Source organism: Mus caroli, unplaced genomic scaffold, assembly GCF_978045245.1.
Source record: "Mus caroli unplaced genomic scaffold, Mus_caroli_1 scaffold_16, whole genome shotgun sequence".
NCBI classification, from domain to species: domain Eukaryota; kingdom Metazoa; phylum Chordata; class Mammalia; order Rodentia; family Muridae; genus Mus; species Mus caroli.
In genome coordinates this window covers 73821693-73840466 of record NW_028227271.1, presented here as the reverse complement: position 1 = coordinate 73840466, position 18774 = coordinate 73821693, and the positions used below count along the sequence as shown (strand labels likewise).

The 18774-nt window shown below is 39.0% G+C and overlaps 1 protein-coding gene and 1 non-coding gene across 4 annotated transcripts in view; both read left to right on the top strand.

The window, feature by feature from the left end:
* Window positions 1–18774, top strand: part of Ctnnd2 (catenin delta 2) — an 810770-nt gene that overhangs the window by 404393 nt on the left and 387603 nt on the right. The window lies entirely within an intron of this gene.
* LOC115029438 (U7 small nuclear RNA) lies at window positions 5775–5836 on the top strand. Its single transcript, XR_003835016.2, has one exon. It is a non-coding gene; the product is annotated as a U7 small nuclear RNA (small nuclear RNA).

Sequence of the window (18774 nt, the reverse complement as noted above, 5' to 3'; positions counted from 1 at the left end):
CCATATGTATTAGTGAAATTGTGCCACTGTCAAGCAGCCAATGGACAGGTGGTATGCATGTGGAATAAATGGATTAAGTATAAAGAAACGAATGCCTACCCAATGCCTAGTTGTTCTCATGCCCAACTGTACGTTTATTATAATGTCATCCTGGAGAAGACATCTGTAAATCACAGAGAGTTTGAAACTCTCTCAAGGTGACACTGTGGAGAAATAATGAAAATGAAATTTGAACCTGATTCCCTATGATTTCCAAATATCTCCTTACAGCATTGATTTTCCTTCCATTATTTAAGGTTACTTATTTCTTAGGGTAACAGTATAGAACTGAAGGGAATACATAGATAAGTAAGAAAGAAATCAAAATAGGGGAGAAAATAAATTTAGAAGAGGATTTTTAGCTACAGAATCTGATCTTCATACATCTGCATATTTATGTATAAAGATTCACACATGCGTGCATCTCCCTTCACACACACACATACTTGGAGAGTGAAATCAAAGGCAAGTCTGGATTTACTGTTAGAAACATGGGCTCTGGTTTATACAAATTCTACAGGAGCAGTGTCTTTTCACTGAGTCAAATCAATGCATATTCTTCAAATACATACCTGAGAAAATAGCAGTAAAAACCAATATATACCATTTTATCCCCCTCCACATCCTTCTTTGTGTCCTCTTCATAAGCTGGTTGGAAATGTAGAATAATTTGAAATAATATGTGTGTGTGAACAGTAAAAAATATGTGAGTGTGTTTGTGTGTGTGTATGTATGTGTACTTGTACATGTATGTACAGCCACACAGATAGATGATAGATAATGATAGATGACAGACAGACAGAAATGGATGATTTCAATCCAGTAAAGGTATCATATATCACTTGTTCTCACAATACCTCTCATTAAAGTGTCTTTGTAAACTTCAAAATTGATTTCAGTTCATAGCCAGAACACAGTGCATCTGATGTTTAGCCTGTGTTCCCAGTTGGAGCAGAGAAGTCCTCTATAGAAGAGAAACACATTTCTCATTCAGATCCTCAATGAGTAAAACATAAAGTTAATTTAAAACAATACTTTTCCTTCCACCAAGAGTGAACTAATATTTTTATTTATTATACCAAATTATACTACTTTCCACTAATGTATATTTCTATGCCTATTTGTTCAAGATTAATTTTAGTGTATTTCATAATACTGAGTCACTAGACAAAATCTACACAAAATCTGTTGTGTGTATTCACAAAATACTATCGTTTTCTATTCTCCCACGCATAAAGCTCTTCTACAGCTACTCTGTACACTTTTTAATCCAGAAACGAATTATACAAAAACTCGATATATAAATTGTATCAGTAAAATTAATATATTATTGCCACATTTTATTGAACAAAAGAACTGCTTATATGTAGAATGTGTCTGTTTACCCATTTCCCCAGCTTTAAAAGGAAGATGTGTTTAACAGGTTTTATGTAGTGAAGTATATTTACATGGAAATGACAGTAAATGAGAAGATATAGTCACAGTCTCAATTTCATGCAAATCTCAGGACCAAAGTCATGAAGTACTGAAATTATGTCTAAAAACTTCTTCCGTTCTGAAAAATAAATAAATAAATATTCACACACATATGCTTTATGAGATATTAAACCAATACAATGAGATTTAGCATATATGCAAATGTTTCTCCTATACTCAGACACAATTCCTACACTGGAGATTTACATAAATGCATATTTTTCACATACAGATGTAGCTACAGTATATTCTGTTATAATAACAACATTCAATACAACTTAGCTGGTTACCCTTAATAACAATTCTGTGAGATATTCTTCAGAATGTAATGGACTTGAGAAAGCTCTATCAATACAGGACACTGTTCAATCCTTTTCCTTAGAAATTATAGATATAGAAATTATATCTATTATATGATAGATATATATGTCAATATAAAGAGAAATTGAGTTGTTAATTATGAGATTTATAGGATCCAAATTAGATTTAAAAGTTTATATTTTTGTAAAACCAATATAAAGACATTAAGAGTAGAATAGCTAAGGTGCTTTTTCAATTATTCATCCACAGAAAATATTCTAAATGAGGAAATAACCCACTGAGAAATATTGTTATTCTTTACTGCTCTATTTAAGTGCATTTGATCATCATAAAATAAATTAGCCACTTATATGTAGATATTATTTTTAATATTTAAGAAGGTTAATTCTATACTTTACTTGAGAAAAATTGGAACAACAAAATTAATATACATTGCTTTATTAACGTGTAGAATTTTCTACATTCCAATCTATTTTGCACTTGGTCAGTGTACAACTTATGGATTTTATATAGTCATGTTAATTTCTCTTAAACAATAAATAAGCTAACTTATTAAGACCTTTGTTGACTTGTGTATGTCTTAATATTAAATTCAGACACTGAAAAACCTTAGGTGACTTATTTGTGCACACTTGCCAGACTTCTTCTCAACACTGTATTTTGGGGAAAGAAGAGTTGATAATAATAAAATAGTTTTATCTCTTGAATCAATCCTTCCAATGTCATCTCTGGAAATATGCCTAAAGAAAAGAAGAAGAGTTTCACAAGAATATTGATTGTACAAACACAGAAATGTAGATAGAACTCAGGTAAAGTAAATCAATTCTCAAATGTAATCAAAATAAAATCAACTAAATGTAAGAAATGAGGGAATATGAAAATACATTCATAGCAGTCTGGCATAAGGTCACTAAAATTGACTTATTCAAGTTCTGAAGAAATTATAGCTAATAACAATATGTTAGCATATAGTATTTGGAAATAATGCAGCCAAATATCCTTAAAGATTTTCTGTGATTTACAGAGTACTGAATGTTTAATATATGTTAAACTTTACTGAGTTTTAAAATTTTTTTTACCATATATACTTATTAGTTTTCTTTTTTCACATTCAGTATGAAGTTCAATTTGTAAAGTGATCTGATGTGTTAGATTTGGGCTTTAGATATTTGTTTTTTAATATTTCTAGAGATGCTGAGCTTATCTGCTCCCCAATATAAAATTAAGCTCTTACTGTGTCTCTCTTCGGAAGGTCTTTATGACTGATGTCCTCACTCAAACATCTGCTCCCCATTAGTCCACTGCCCACAATCCACCAACACTGTGAATTCCTAGAAGGTGGATGCCTGAGCCATTCGCAATGGGGAAGGAGATCTGAAAAAATCACTGGCCTTCAGGACAAGCTCCTCCGACCTCTACCCTGCTATGCCTTCCTGTCTTCCACACCAGTTTCTTGATCAGTGAGCAAAGTGTGCAGCTACTGCTTTATCCTCTCTGTCATGACTCTGCATGGCCACTAAAAGTGCACTCAGTAAGAACTCAGGGAACTCGGAACTGTGAGTATTTGATTCTTAGTAAGTTTGAATGGAGAGCTGGGCTCTCGAGTCAACCAAATGACAATAATAATAAACGATCAAAGTGAGGTAACCCAGATCCAGAAAGACAAATGCTACTCCCTTCTTCCACCCACCCCCTGCCCAATTTGCAACCTCTCACTTCTTAGGCTAGTGTCTATAGCTTAGAATGCATATTGAAGCCATGAAACTAGACAAGAAGCCATCAGAGGAGAGGGAAATGAAGAACTCTTAAGGGAGGGAGAGAAAGAATACTGGAACTGTGAAACTAGAGTTGGGGCATACTAGGTGCGGAAAGGTTTAGGCTGGGATGGAGTTGGGTGGAAAGGGGAGAGGCAGGTATGGGTCAGAGTAAAACTTGAGGATGCATTAAAAAGCCATGTAGAAACCTATCGTTTTCAAAGCTTATTTTAAAATGCAATAGAAATGTTTGGATGGAGGTGACTCACATGGGTGGATAATGTTCCTCTCGGGAACCCATAGATGATGAGAGTATCAGGGTCAGGTGTGGAGTACCAGCCATTGGCCAGCGAGGCCCTTGAGTTACTCAGAACACTTCAGCTGTTGCCATTGCTCTCATTTGAATACCAGAACTGCATGGTAAGACCCTCTCATTGAAGATACGACATAAGTTGGTTGGTTGCCAGGGTAGAGAAATCTAAAGCCTCCTCCATGCTCTGTTTAATGAGTCAGAAGCAGCTGCTAGGGGAGGAGCATTCTCTTACCCCACCATGAACCCTGTGAGCTACAATGACTTGATGCTGCTCATGGGTTTTGGGTTTTGTTGGCTTGCAGGTTTGCTTGGTTTTGGTTTATCTCTATGGCTGCTTTTGTGTCTTTGAACTATACCACCAAAATTGCACAACTGCTACAAAGACATCTTGAACAGATTGAAGTATCTGGCCATTTACAGTCAATTTCCCAATCTCTGTACATATGAATGTTTTGGTCATGTCTGCAATACAGTGAAATTTATTTTGCACATTATCTTGCCCAGAAACCATAATTTTATTCATTTTGCTAAGTATTATTCAAGTGTGTTATATTCATGCATACTGTTTTCCACAGAGCTAACAAATCAGTCTGATGTAATAGAGAACATGTTGCTTTTGACATGCCTTGTCAAATGTTTAAGCCAGGAACTTTACTGTAAATAATTATTTTCTAATATTTGATGTTTTTAATGTTAGCTATTAAAACAATTTAAAATAATTGAACAAGGAACTTGTGAAAAAATTTAACATGATCACTAATTGCATTTTTCTATCACAATTTAATAATCAATTTTTTATCTCTATTTCCAGACACTTACTGACCGCATTTTGTTGATACCTTTTTTATAGAGTCATAGATACCAGTGTTCTTCCCCTAAACATTTCCTCACATGTAGCCATGCCAAGACTTTAATCTTTATTTTTTCATCTCCATTTTTCCCCTGTGAGGTATAATTTACATGTAAGGAAATGCACAAATATTAAGAGTATTCTACTAATTTCTTCTCTGATGCTGGGATGAAACACCATGACAAAATTAAATTCTGAGAGGAAGAGTATACTGAATCCTGCATGACCATAGCCAGTGCAGAAGGGGTGGTATAACACTGTCACTGCCCCTGGCGCAGAGCCAGCAGGGTGTGGGCCTCCTTGGGTATTGGCATTCAATAGGCTCAAGGCTTGTTTGTATAATAATGTACATAATTTACTTTATGTTCCTCCTTCGGGAAATTGTCTCTCTGCCAAGGTTATTGGGGAATGTCCTCTCTTCCAAGGTTAATGACTCCATGATAGCCAGAGACATCACAAGTGGAGTCTGGGGGATGAGGGTGTGTCTAATATCCTTAGCAAAATGGTAAACACTGTTACCTTAAGTACAGCCCTTATGACTGTGGGAAAGAACTCTGAAAAAAATGAGTTCAAAAATATATAATTTCTGAACTATGCACAATATAAGGAGGTAATATGAATTGTATGAGGAATTTAACGGACCTAAAAGAACAAACGAAGATGCAGTAATAAGCCAGTTTGTCAGAAAGATACAAAGGCAGGCAGATTCCTCAGTTCAAGGTCAGCCTGGGAGAGGTTAGGTTTAGGTCCTGGCAGGATGGAAATGATAATCTGAGGATGGGATCTCACCCATCTATCTTATTTTCTATGCTTACAAAGGCAGGCAGATCTTTGAATTCATTTGCAGTCTTTTTTTAAAAACATGTACTTGTCTTTTTCTAAGAATCGAGGGCTAAGGTCATAAAATTCTGATTCATGGAATAATCAAAAGTGAACCTGGTTGAATAAATGAATTCATATATAAGTAAAAGACTGAGCTTTGGTTTGCAAGAGAGAGCTACCCAGAGAGAACTGCTTGGAGAGCAAACACAGCTCTTTTAGAATTTTTCTAACAGGATTTCTGACCTTGGACAGAAAACCCAAGGATTATTTAGAGAGCTAACACAGGTCTTTCAGATTTTTTCCAGAAGCTTTTCTCACTTTGGTCAGAAAACCCATTGAGCTATCCAGAGAGCCTTTAGAATTTTTTTTTCTAGCAAGAGATACTGTCTCAAAGAGAGAGAGCTATCTCAAGAAAAAAGCTGGCTCGAACAGAAAGCTATCTCTAGCAGACTACAGAGCCAAGAGCTGTCTACAGAGAGCTGTCTAGGGAGCCATCTCAAGCAGTCTACAGAGCTGTCAGCTTGTTTCCATGATTGACTTTGAGTCTTTTGTTTAGTAGTTCCCAAACACCCTTTCCGAAGGACCCCCAACCAAGCTGGTCTTTGGCAAGAGTATATTTTGGCTTTTGGTTCCTAAGAGAGACCATAATGTCAGGGACAGCATGACAGTAGGTGACAGCCATCCCTTTACAGAGCTTCGTCCACTGAGGGTACAGCTCTGAGATTTCTTGAGGCCACATGTATCTATAATCTGGTATAACGTTCCATTTTCATACTTAGTTTCCATTGCATGATCACACTCTACTTATGGACAAAGAATGGGAAATTTCCCACTTTGGAAAAATCAATGAATTCCATTCTTCTACCAATCCTTTTGTCCTTTGTATTTCCTTGCAAACGTTCTTGGATTGAAATCACTCAGCCATTGGTTGGTTAGGTGTAGTTTTCATATACAGAGACTTCCTGTCGATCCTTCATATGTTTGTCCAATTTGCATTCCTATAACTTCACACCTTTGCAAAGATTGGTTATGTCAGTCTGCTTAAAAACCTAATCTCCAGGAATGATTATTTGGTATTGGAAAACCAACAAGCTTCGACAAGGAAAATTGTTTCTCCTAATCTCAGCATTTCTTAGTTGACTTCTTTGTGCAGGGTTAAGGGCACTTGGGCTTTCCTCTGTCTACATTAGCATGTCTATTATTGTTGTCTGGTCATCCTTGTAAACATAGATATAAGTAACATACAGACTGAGGATGCTGTACTTATGTATTTAGGAATATATATGTATATATGTGTATGTGTGTGTGCGCACACATATATAACACACATAACAACAACTAATAAAAAGACATGAATTTGAAAGAGATCACATGTGGGAGGTTGTGGAGGGAGGAAGACGTAGGGGAAGAGTGTAATTATATTGTAATTTCAAAGAATAAAGGAAACGATTAAAAATAATTCTCCAACTAGATACAAGGCATTTCCTTTTAATGTTCCTCTCTCAGATGACTGATGATGCTGAGGATTTTTTTGTTATTGTGAATTATTATAATGTTGGTGTTTACTACTGAAATGACTCTGTTAAAATAAAATTACAATAAACAGTTGGTGAGGAACACACACACACACACACACACACACACACACCTATTATGTTACTTACAAGAAATCCCCTCCCTCCATCAATTTTTATTACATGAGGAATCGTAGCTGCATCCTCTGTAGGAGTACCTCAGATACATGCTGTTTTAATATATATGCCTGCACATACAGAGGATTATAGGGATCTAATACCCAGTGCTCCTGGAGCACAGCCTCATTTCGGTACCTTTTGTGGCTGCTGTTTTATCATTTCACTTGGCTTCGCCCATGGCAGAGACCCACTCTTATGCACTTTTCCCAGTTTCACAATATGTCTGAAACTGTGACCTGTGTGCCTCCTTAGCACCACAGTAAAATGGGAGTATCTCAAAACCCAAATTACATCCTCCACAGTCATTCCTGTCCACCTGGAGCTTCATCTAGAAATGTTAAACTTGCTTAAATAAGTTATTGATTTTTTTCTTTCATTTTTGTCTCATGTCAGAAGTCTGCCAGGTCAAAACTCCCATATAATTCCATTTCTTTCCTTCTGTTGAATTTTGTCCCATCATTTCATTCAAGACCTGGCTCATATCACATTTGTGCACAGATGTCATCCTGGTGCAGAAAATCCGGGGTAAATTGCTCTCTGCTTCAGGTCTTAGCACATTCAATAGGTGCTGTTTTGCGGGTTCCTAAGCCAACTACACCACTACAGCAGTCTACACCATCACCCATTAATAGTTTGCATGCTATTTCCATTCTGAAAAATTATAATTTTTCTCAAAGTCATAGACTTCGAACTTTAATAGCTTTGTTTTAAATCTCACTTCAAGAATCCAGTATATGGAGTGTGTCTAGCCATTTGAAAAGAATTATATAAAATCCAAATGTGTGTGTGTGTGTGTGTGAGAGAGAGAGAGAAAGAGAGAGAGAGAGAGAATTAAATAAAGTCCAACATTGACTCAATTATTCAATGAAAACAATACACCATGCTTAACCCAGTGTTTCTGCATCTGTCTGTCTTTTTTCTTGGGGAGAAAATTACCTTGCAGAAATTCAGTATGACTTGCACATTTGATAGTCAGCCATTTGGCCAGTTTCACTAAGTGTTGGCAGAGGAGGAGCACTGTGTGCCGTGCACACTATTCCAGTTATTGATTGTACTTTAACAAACCTTCCAAGCTCAGGGGCGTGGATGTGCTTCCTCCAGGGCCTGTGTGTAGAGAATTCTCCTGGGGGAGGCCTCTCTCCTGTTCCTTGTGCCACCAGCCAAGGTCTTTCACTCTAGCAGCCAAGCTCAGAAGTAAAGTTCAAGGCCATTTCTCTCACATCTGCCCAGTCCCTGCAGCTCCTGTCTCTCAAGCTGGCCAGCTTGGGCTTTTTCACAGCATGGATGTCACCGTGTAGCCAAACATCATCTAAGGAAGCCTGAGCCCCATCGGTACTTTCATTTATGGAAAGGACTAACAGCTGGAGGTCGCCTAAGATCCATCCTGCAGGAGTTAGAAATTAATGCCTCCCTCATCCCAACTCCTCTCTTTTATTAGTAGATGCAGGTCATTGGGCAGTCCCATCTCAAGGGGAAGAAGAGAAACCACCATTTCTTCCTCAAGGCTGGTGATGGCGAGAGTGTTCCCGGTTTGTTTAAAGTGCCTTGGCATTGCTTATTAGATGTGTGTCTAGTTGTCTAGTTAGACTTGTTTGATCAGGATTGACTGGTTCCTTGGAGCTGTGGAGTGTCGCTCCAATAGTTATGCTCTGCACTCTTGACCAGTCCATGGATTGATGATAGGCTTAGCTGAGTTCATCTCCAAACGCTTTCTGGTCACATTTCGCTTTATACTGTAGAACACAAACTAGGGCCATGCAAGTAATTTAACACCCACTTCCAAATAAGACCCTAGGAGGGGCAGTGAATTCAGGGGGTGGTGGGGGCAAAGGAGAAGATCTATACAAAGCCCCTGCTCTGTAGATTCGTCTCAGTAAAGAACAGCTGATGGATGCTGTTGACTTTACAGAAAAAAAAATTATTTCTGAATACTTCAATGTATAGCTCATGCTTACTCTCTCCTTTAAACAGTTGTGAGAGCCATTAACCGCTCACAAATTCAACTGCTCGTCCCCACAGAGTATACAATTCAGACTGATAGCATGAAGAGTTCCTGATTGAATCTCTACAAAGGAAGAAAATGAGAGGCATGAAGTATGACCCTTAAGCACAGTTTATATCATCCAGACAAACTGAAATTTCATTCCTCGTGCATCATTAACCTGAGGGTTAGATACTGACATTTCTCAGATGTCTCCATTCTAAATTAAGGTGTGTGTGTGTGTGTGTGTGTGTGTGTGTACTCAGGCACTCACATATGTATGCACACATATGAATATGCTAACTAAAGGTTTCCTTACCAGCATTTTATTCCATGACATCTGAGTTTTTCATATTAATGAAATGGTTTCAAAGGATCATTTTATATTTCAATAGAGAGGTCAAATTGAGCCCATTAATTACAAGTGAAGGACAACAAAAATCACATTTGATTTTCTTGTTATTTCTTCCTGGCTCTAAAAGGCAAGTGAAGAAATCCTGAGCCGTGGGGAAAGGCAGAGTTCTCTTGGTAGACAAACACTGGTTTCAACATTACCCTGCTTCTTAGAGATCCTTTCCTTGGGTGTCTGATGAAGAAAATTCCCTTCAACTTTATCTATCCCTTTCTCTTGCTTTTTAAATTAAGTTGTTTAAAATTACTGAATAAAACACTAGGTTCTGTTATAACATACGTGCATATCATTGCATGTGGTACCTTTTCTGAGGATACAGCTTGTTCCAGCAATTTGTCCAGGGCTGTGGGAGGCAATGGTTCTGGAAAGAACTAAGTCAACACACCCACTCATTGCATTAAGGTCATTAGGCACATCAGGTGAGGACGACTTTGTGGGTTCCTCTCAAGCCAATTTAGACTAACAAATTAAAATGAAGGCTGCCCTTGCTGCCTGTTTCCTGTGCTGCTCCAACAGGCCTCACTCTGGAGTCTGAGCTCCCTGTTGTCTTACACAAACAGGAAGTCCTCACAAGCAAAGCAGGGATATGTTAATGGCAACTGCCCCTGCCGAATTTAGATTTATCTTCTTATAATTGTCCCCAATTAGAAGCTACTAGGAACACATCACAGAACACTGATAAGGGAAAATAATGTTTCATTTAACAGGAAGCTCGAGTGAGTGAAATCTTGCAATAGGCTTAATTAGAGAGAGGAAAATTAGTTCACTCAAGTCTAAACATTGGACAAAACGTAACTGAAAACAAAAGACATCCAGTAAAGAAGAAAAAATCCAATGGTATTTGCAAAGTATGTGCTTTTGCATATGTAAATGCAACCTTTGGTGGGGACATGAAGAAGTAATTTCACTTTCTCCTTTGAAAGGAATATACTGACTGTAAGAGAAAATGCCTGTCATCCCCCAACGCTCTGGCTTTTCCAGTCTTTCTGCCCCTTCCTTTCAGCTCTGCCACCTCTTCCTTCTGTGATGATCTCTGAGCCTCAGGAGAGGAAGTGTAATATAGATGTGTGTGAACTCACAGCAGCCAGGATCCCACAAACAAGACTTTTGCAAGATGGAGCCAGAAAAACATCCTAGAATAGATAGGAGCATCACAAAGTCCCATCTCTAGCTGGGAAGACATTGGTAATCAATGGCTGCTAAGGGAGGAATACTCTCTTCTCCAAAGATGTGAGTTCACAGAGGCCACCCATACTCTAGGAGATAGCCCTGTACCTATGAACACAAAGGCAGGAATGAGTAGGTTTAATCAATACAGTGTGTGTGTGTGTGTGTGTGTGTGTGTGTGTGTGTGTGTGTGTTGGTGTATGGAACTCTCAAGTAATAAATAATAAGGAACCCAAAAGACAAAACAGCCATGTAAACTTAGATGTGTAAAATATAAAAATAAAATTTCACCGTTGATGTAAATGATGGTACACTATTAAATGTAGTTAGTGTTCTTAAAGGATTGGCCACCTAGTATGATTGGGGGTGGGGGAGGAGGGTAGCAGGGCATGTCTGACTGGTGAATGTTTTTATTCTAGACAAGGTGTGCCAATCAAAACATTCACTCAGTAGAGGAATAAGTTATTCCCATAGTGCTTTATGGCAAATATAATAAACTCACTTTTGTTGTAGTCATTTTCCAAAGAAGATAGAATTCTTCAAAAAGGGGGGGGGGTGGTCACTTAGAATAGTAAAAGGACACTCTTCCCTATGGTGATTCCTACACATGAGCACATGGAGCATGGGAGCCAATCCCTGAATGACTCTCCATGCACTGAAACACAAATTCCGTCAATGTGCTTTGATAAGTAATAAAACAGGGCGGAGTCTCAACCCATGCAGAGCCTGGTCCAGACATTCCGAGACAGAGAGCTGAGATCAGGACAGGTTGCAAGAATCTGTGTAAGCCCACACGGCTCTCCAGAAGACCTGGGTTCTGCTCTTCCATCAGTGGACAGTCTCTGACCACCTGTGAGCTAAGATTACTTGATTGGATTCTGCAATATCAATGACAGGAATGCTGTGTATATTCGATCAGAGCAGAGTCACACACACCCCCTTCCAGGCTTGAACTTGAGCAACTTGACTAGGTGTAGTGAAACTGAAGAGAAGCTAATCCTCTGCCCCTCAGGACGTCACATCATTTAGTTACCGTGCTATATGAGCCATCCATCATGTTGACACAATGTACAGAGCCCACTCCACATATAAGATATAGTACGTGAAACACTCAGAGAAAGATGCTATGAAAGGGAGGTAAGGGACCTGAGGGGTGGACCACTTAGTAGCACCAGGCTTATCTTGCAAACACAACAAGATAACTATCAATCCCTTAGACCCCACATTAAAAAACAAACAGTCCTGTGTATGGTCACATGTATTGAAAATACTGAACATGGGAAGTCAGAGAAAAATAAGGGAAGAAGAATATGAATTTTAAACTATAAGCATGCATTTTACATTTTGTTTATCCTGTCCTATGCCGGAGTGGGTAATCTAGGTGGTGAATCACTGAAATCATGGAGCACATAGTTTGTGCCCTGTGCATGTGTGTGCATTTGGCTCTGCTAGGCTCAATGGATACACAGCGGGAAGATGCTCTCTGTTTCTGTCCTACTTGCCTGACTTGAGGAGGTTCAGCATTCTCTTACCCAGGAGTTACAAAAGTCCAAATAAAGTCCAGCCATGGCTACTGGGTCTCGTCATGTTAGCTTTGGGTGTTGGTGGACAAGGGAAGGAACGTGAGGAGAAGATGCCATAACTCCTTGATAGTTCCTGTTTCTGAGAAGAGCTTGTCTTCCTTATACAGAGCCATGATTCAGAGGCAAAGCCTGGCCTTGAGGATCTGTTGACACTCCTGGTTACTTTGTACTTAAGATGACACACAGGTGGTGTGTACTCTGAGTTTCATTCATGGCTCCAGCAGGAAAGGGTGTGAATGAGCTGCAGTGTAAGAAGTTATGGTGTGGGTTGTACATAGCTCTTTCATTCACACACCTGGACCTCTCCTGAACGGAGTGAGTCGCTCCTGTACAGAGCCCTGTGTATAGAGAGCATAGAGGCATTGCAAAGTTCTAGCCATGGCCATTAAGATTATAGACACCAAATGTCATTTATAATGGAAAAATAAGCACAAATAATGTCAACTAGGAAGATGTTTTAAATATCTTAAGATGTTTTCATTTATGGCTCTATAAAAAATTTGAAACATTTTTTATGCAAGCACTACCATTGTTTAGCAAGAACTCTTATTCAAATCCTCATTTTTTCCTGAACATAATAGTTCGAAAAGAACTGTTGTTTTGCCCCTACATAAAGTAAGGGGTCTAATCTAATCTTTCAATTTCAGCTATTCTATATAAAACTTTGGAGAGTATTCTTAAGTGTGTAATTTAAATGTTTAGCATAATATATATGGAAAGCAATGGACAAATCAAGGAGACCAATTTCTAGGCACTGGGAGAGTTGTTTGTAAGACATCCACACAAATCCCCTCTGCAGTCACTCCTCTGCAGTCAGATTAGTAGGAAAAACGGGGGCATGCCTACCAGGCAACAGCCTATGTTTTATCAATGTTTGCAGGGAGGGAGTACATTGCATTATGTGAGATCTGGATTTTACGAGCATGCATAAAAACTGGCATTTTGCTCCGGGATATGGAGCCAAATATCACTTTAAATCTTTCTTAAATCACAGGACAATAGAAAGAAATTTGGGCATCTGATGAGCAGAGAATCTGAGGTATAACCCATGGCCTTTTCACTAATGACGGGGTAGTTCTTGCATCTGATTGGCTATGTGATTCCTATATTCTATTTCAGGGCTAACAGCTCATTCATGGAACAAAGCATCAATGAGCTTGGGCAGGTCCAGTCAGCTCTGATAAGAATAAAGAACAAAAGGATAGTCACAAGTGAACACATTCCTTTTTTCTTTTTTTTTTTTTTCTGTATGCCCATCTGTCTTAGGGTTTTACTGCTGTGAACAGACACCATAACCAATGTAAGTCTTTTAATGGACATTTAATCGGGGTTGGCTTATAGGTTCAGAGGTTCAGTCCATTATCATCAAGGTGGGAACATGGCAGCATCCAGGCAGGCATGGTACAGGAGGAGCTGAGAGTTCTACATCTTCCTCTGAAGGCTGCTAGTGGGAGACTGACTTCCAGGCAGCTAGGATGAGGATCTTAAAGCCCATGCCCACAATGACACACCTACTCCAACAAGGCCACACCTCCCAATAGCGACACTCCCTGGGCTGAGCATCTATAAACCATCATACCATCTCCATCTCTTCCTTCTCTGTCATTATTCCAGTATCCCCGATCTTCATTTTGTTCTAGCTTATATTACATGAGAGAATAAACTAACGGCATCTTGTATACAAAAGCAAAAAACAAAAACCAAAAACAAAAAAACAAAAAAAACAGGTCAGAGTGTAAAACTGAAGCATGGTCAAACCACACTTTAGTTTTGTTTTGGTTTTTATTTGTGACTATTTATAGACTCATGAAAATATGAAATAAATTATACAGAAAGCTTACTTGTAACTATGCCTGTTTCCCTGTAACTATGCCTAGCCCACATATAAGGCATTGGTATAATCCAGAATTTCCTACTTTTAATTTACACCTCCCATGTGTACAAGCATGTGTGTACATACACACAGACACACACAGAAAGAGAGAGAAGGAGAGAGAGATTTGTGTGTGTGCTTAGTTCTATGAGAATGCATCAAACAAATGGCTTTGTGTTTGTACCACCAATATCAATATTCTAACCACTCCATCACAGAAAGGCTACCTCGTCCTGCACTATCCCCTGACCTATCCTTAACACTTAGCTGTCACTGATCTTTTCTTCAGTCCCCTAATATTGTACTTCAAGACTATTACTTCTTTTTAAAGGCATCTTAGTCTTTTGAGGATCACTACCTACTGTGTACCAAAAGCCATTCTTTCCCTTGCTGTGGAGGTTTCTGTAGTGTGTTGTGTCATGCCATTCACTGCTCAGCTGATGAGGGATGTCTGGCTGATATTCTAGCCTTTGGTAGTTATGAATAAATCTGTGGTGAAGATTTATACATCCATTGATTTTTTTTTCTTTTACTAAACATTACATGAGTTCAGGTGGCTCACATGGTCAAAAGGCTGCTACTGCCTTTCATGATGTAAAGACAGAAGATGTGATGGCCACTGGTGTTTATGGATACCCTGTGGTTTCTGCTCTATAAACAGTCAAAGTGTACTGTGACTTTGTAAGCGGAAGTGGACGCAGAGGAAGAAGCCACAGTGCAAGCAGCTCTGTTATCGCGGTTTCCAATGCGACTTCCAGTTTCTGTTGTCTGCACTTCCTCTTGTCTTCAGCCTTTAAGGGAGTTTTATAATTAGTCAAAAGAGCTGAGCTGTGGAACAGGGCTTTAATCCAGGCACTTCCTGGGGCAAATACAGGTGGATTTTGACTTCATAGGCCAGCCTGTGTCTTCAAAGGGAGTTCCAAGAAAGCCAGGGCTAAACAGAGAAACCTGTCTCGAAAAAGTCAAAGTGAAATTTAATTTTTACCAATTTTGTATTGTTACTCAAATTTCTGTTCTCTTTCCTGAGGAATATAAGACCATTGCTTTCATATATTTCCGTTGAAGATCTAAGGGGAGTAAACTTCATTTATACTAACAAATCATATTATTCCATTAAAATATGTGACCAGGCTTTAGCATGTTTGCAACAGGTAAGATGGATGGATGAATGGATGGATGGACAGACAGATGGACGGACAGACAGGTAGACAGGCAGGCAGATCAATATGGGAAGGACGAATGGGGAAATGAAAATCTGGCAGATTTGTGTGACTTAAAGGAACAGCAAAGTGAGCCCTACACACACACACACACACACACACATCACCCCTTCATAGCTTCATATACAAAGGCACACACACCCTCCAGCATCAAGATTTACTGAGACTCATACACAGTCACAGGAAACAAGAAAACAGGAGTTTAACCTTCTGTTTACTCAAGGAGTAAGGAGGTATTTTAGCTGAGAGGTAGAGCTAAATACCTTGGAATACCTTGCTGGGGGCATCACATCCATTAACAAATAGTATCTACTCTTTTCTACCCCCTACTCTAAAACACAGTAATGGACACCCAGCTTCTCTCAATGCAGAGAATTCTCTCTTCCACTCCTGCTAACGCTCAGAAAGGAAGCATTGGAGTTCATCAACATCTGACTGGGGTACAGAGGATGTCAGAGTCGACTGATCAGCCTAGCAGTGAGCAGCCCAGTAGAGCTAACACAGAAACAGCACAATGGTTCAATTAAATGCTTTGGAGAGCACTTTACAATAGTACCCCTAGTGATCAAAAATTGCGACTTATGTTATTCCAATTTGTGGAATGCCCACTGGCAGAGATATTATGATAGTTTATTTTCTAATGTGGTTAGATATATGCCTCCAACTACAATAAATGCCTTCTGTACTAGTAAAATCGTTTAAAAATAATTCCTAGCCCATGCATGAGAAGGTTCTCAGGAATCTATGAAAGGAAATATAGTATGAGGAATTCATATTTTATAGAACCCCATTTGTTGCTCCTTCCAGTATTGGATATTATACATAATATGCCTCTTGTAATATAGCTACAGTCAACTCTGAACCTATAAAATTAATTTCAAGAAGAGAAACTTGAATGTGTTTCCTTCCCATGGTAAAACCTTGGCTTTTGTATTGCTAGCACATTTTGGATGATGGAGCCTCAGGCTAATTCTTTGTGGTTGTGACAAAGTGGAGTATTTATTTAGAGAGAATTAAACCCAAACTGAATACATACTCTTTCTGCTTTGTACAGCTCTAAGTGGCTGTTTCCCACATGGGACAGTACTGTGGTCCTTTGTGACACACACAGGAGCCACTTACGTCCAAGCCCCCCTGTGGGAGCATTAGTCTTTTGCTATATCAACTGCTTGCATATTTTGCCAGTCATCAATGCCAACAAAATTAGGTTGGGGCTGTGAATTTCTTCTGCCTCAAACTGAAAAGAAATTCATAATAGAAATTTGAGGTATATATATTTTCTCATACATGATTCTGAAAACAGAAAATGTTCCTGGTGTTAGCTATAGCAAGAATGATGGCAAACTCCAGGAGAAACTGTCTGTAAGGTGCTGATTGGAGAGACTTAGAGTTCAGAAGCAAGCCATCTTTCTTTTTCAAAGAATATACTCCTTTTTTAGTCCCTATTATAGTTCTGGTGAAAGAAAGCATAAATTCTTTAGAACCCATGACATATTAGTGTGGTAATATTTTATCTGTCTGCAAGACAGATAAAAAGACAAGGTGGGTTCTGTGTGACTATCCCGTGGAAGCTCATTTTGTTCTGTGAATTGGCAGTTCTTTCTCCAGCTTTCCCTCCTTTGGCTTCTATTCACAACTTCCCTCATGATGTCAGGTTCATGTCACTGTTCTGTGGGTTTAAATCCTTTACATTCTTACTTTTGATAAAATTCCTATGAAAAAGATATCCCTGTCTTCCCAAAAAGGAAATTGTGCTGCCTAGACAGCAGGCAATGTGTCTATGGCCCTTGGACCTGCATACAAAGGCTTTAAACAGGAGGTGGCTTGGCATACTACCTCCAGCTCTATGCATGTGACTGTAAATGTCCCTACCATTGTCACTTATGTAAATGAGCTTTCTATCACTGTAACAAAATACTCAAGACAAATAATGTACAAAGAGTAAAATGGCTATTTGGGCACCCAACTCCTCAGGTTTCTCTCAATGACTGAATTTATTACTAAGCACATGTCCATGAGAACACGTGATGAGGCAAATTTCTTGTCAGACAGCAAAGAGAGAGAGGAAGGGGCAAGAGTCCCACAGCCCCCATTAGCGGTTTTCCTTGATTGTCAGTGGTCCTTAACCTTCCTACTGCTGAGACCATGTAACACAATGCCTCATGCTGTGGATATCCCAACCATAAAATTATAGTTCATTGCTACTTCACAACTGTAAATTTGCTATTGTTATGGCTTATAATGTAAATCTCTGTGTTTTCGGATTGTCTTGGGTGACTCTGTGAAAGAGGTCGTGGACTCACAGTTTGAGAACTACAGGTCAATGATCTAAAAACTCCCTACCTTTTAATAAGGCCACAGTGTTTCTATAATGTCCCCTTAGGACCATGACTTTAACACATGGGCCTTTGAGAACATTCAAGTAGCAAGCCATAGTGAAAGTCAGGTAGAGCCTGTGATATCTCCCTTCTGGGTGCTCAGAGCCACAAGAGGGTACCCACCGAGAAAATGTGCTGTAGTCCAAAAATCGCCATGCATGGCATTCTCTTGTACCAGCTGCTCACCTTTCCCATGACTATTCCCATTTAGAGCCTCCCACAGACAACTTCCAGGTACTACCAAGAAAAAACACAAGGTAAGACATCATCAATCAACTTATAATGACTGACACTGACACAAGTCATTTACAGTAAATGATTGTAGGCGTGGCCAACTATAGTTTATAAACAATTTTACTCCATTCCGTATTCCATAGTGCACTAAGCCCCTAATCAGCACACATTTAAACACCTGAACTATAGGAACTGACTGAATCTTCACAAGTTTAAATATTCCCTGCCGTTTTATGGACTGAACGTGTCAGAGCTGGGCTCTGCCACACAGCGCCTGGTTTTAGAGACCACCCTGTCCACTGCTGCACACAGGACATCCTGATTTAGCTAAGCATTCCTAACAGTAGCCTTTGTAGCCCTATGAAGATGTCTATAATTTCTATAATATTATATATGATGTTGAAATAATCAAGGCAGAAAGATTTGTGATATAAGAAAGAAATCAACATGTCATTTGCATGGGGGAGACTGTGACTATTCATTTAGGGCAATCTCAGGAACAGAAGCCACAAAGCAGTAACAGAAGGGGAAAAGAGCTATTCACCATAGCAGACTAGGAAATAGAACACACACATAACAGGCAGTAGAGGCCTCTAACAAAACACTACACACCAAACAGACCAATTCTCATCTTTCTCATACACACGTCATTCCCAT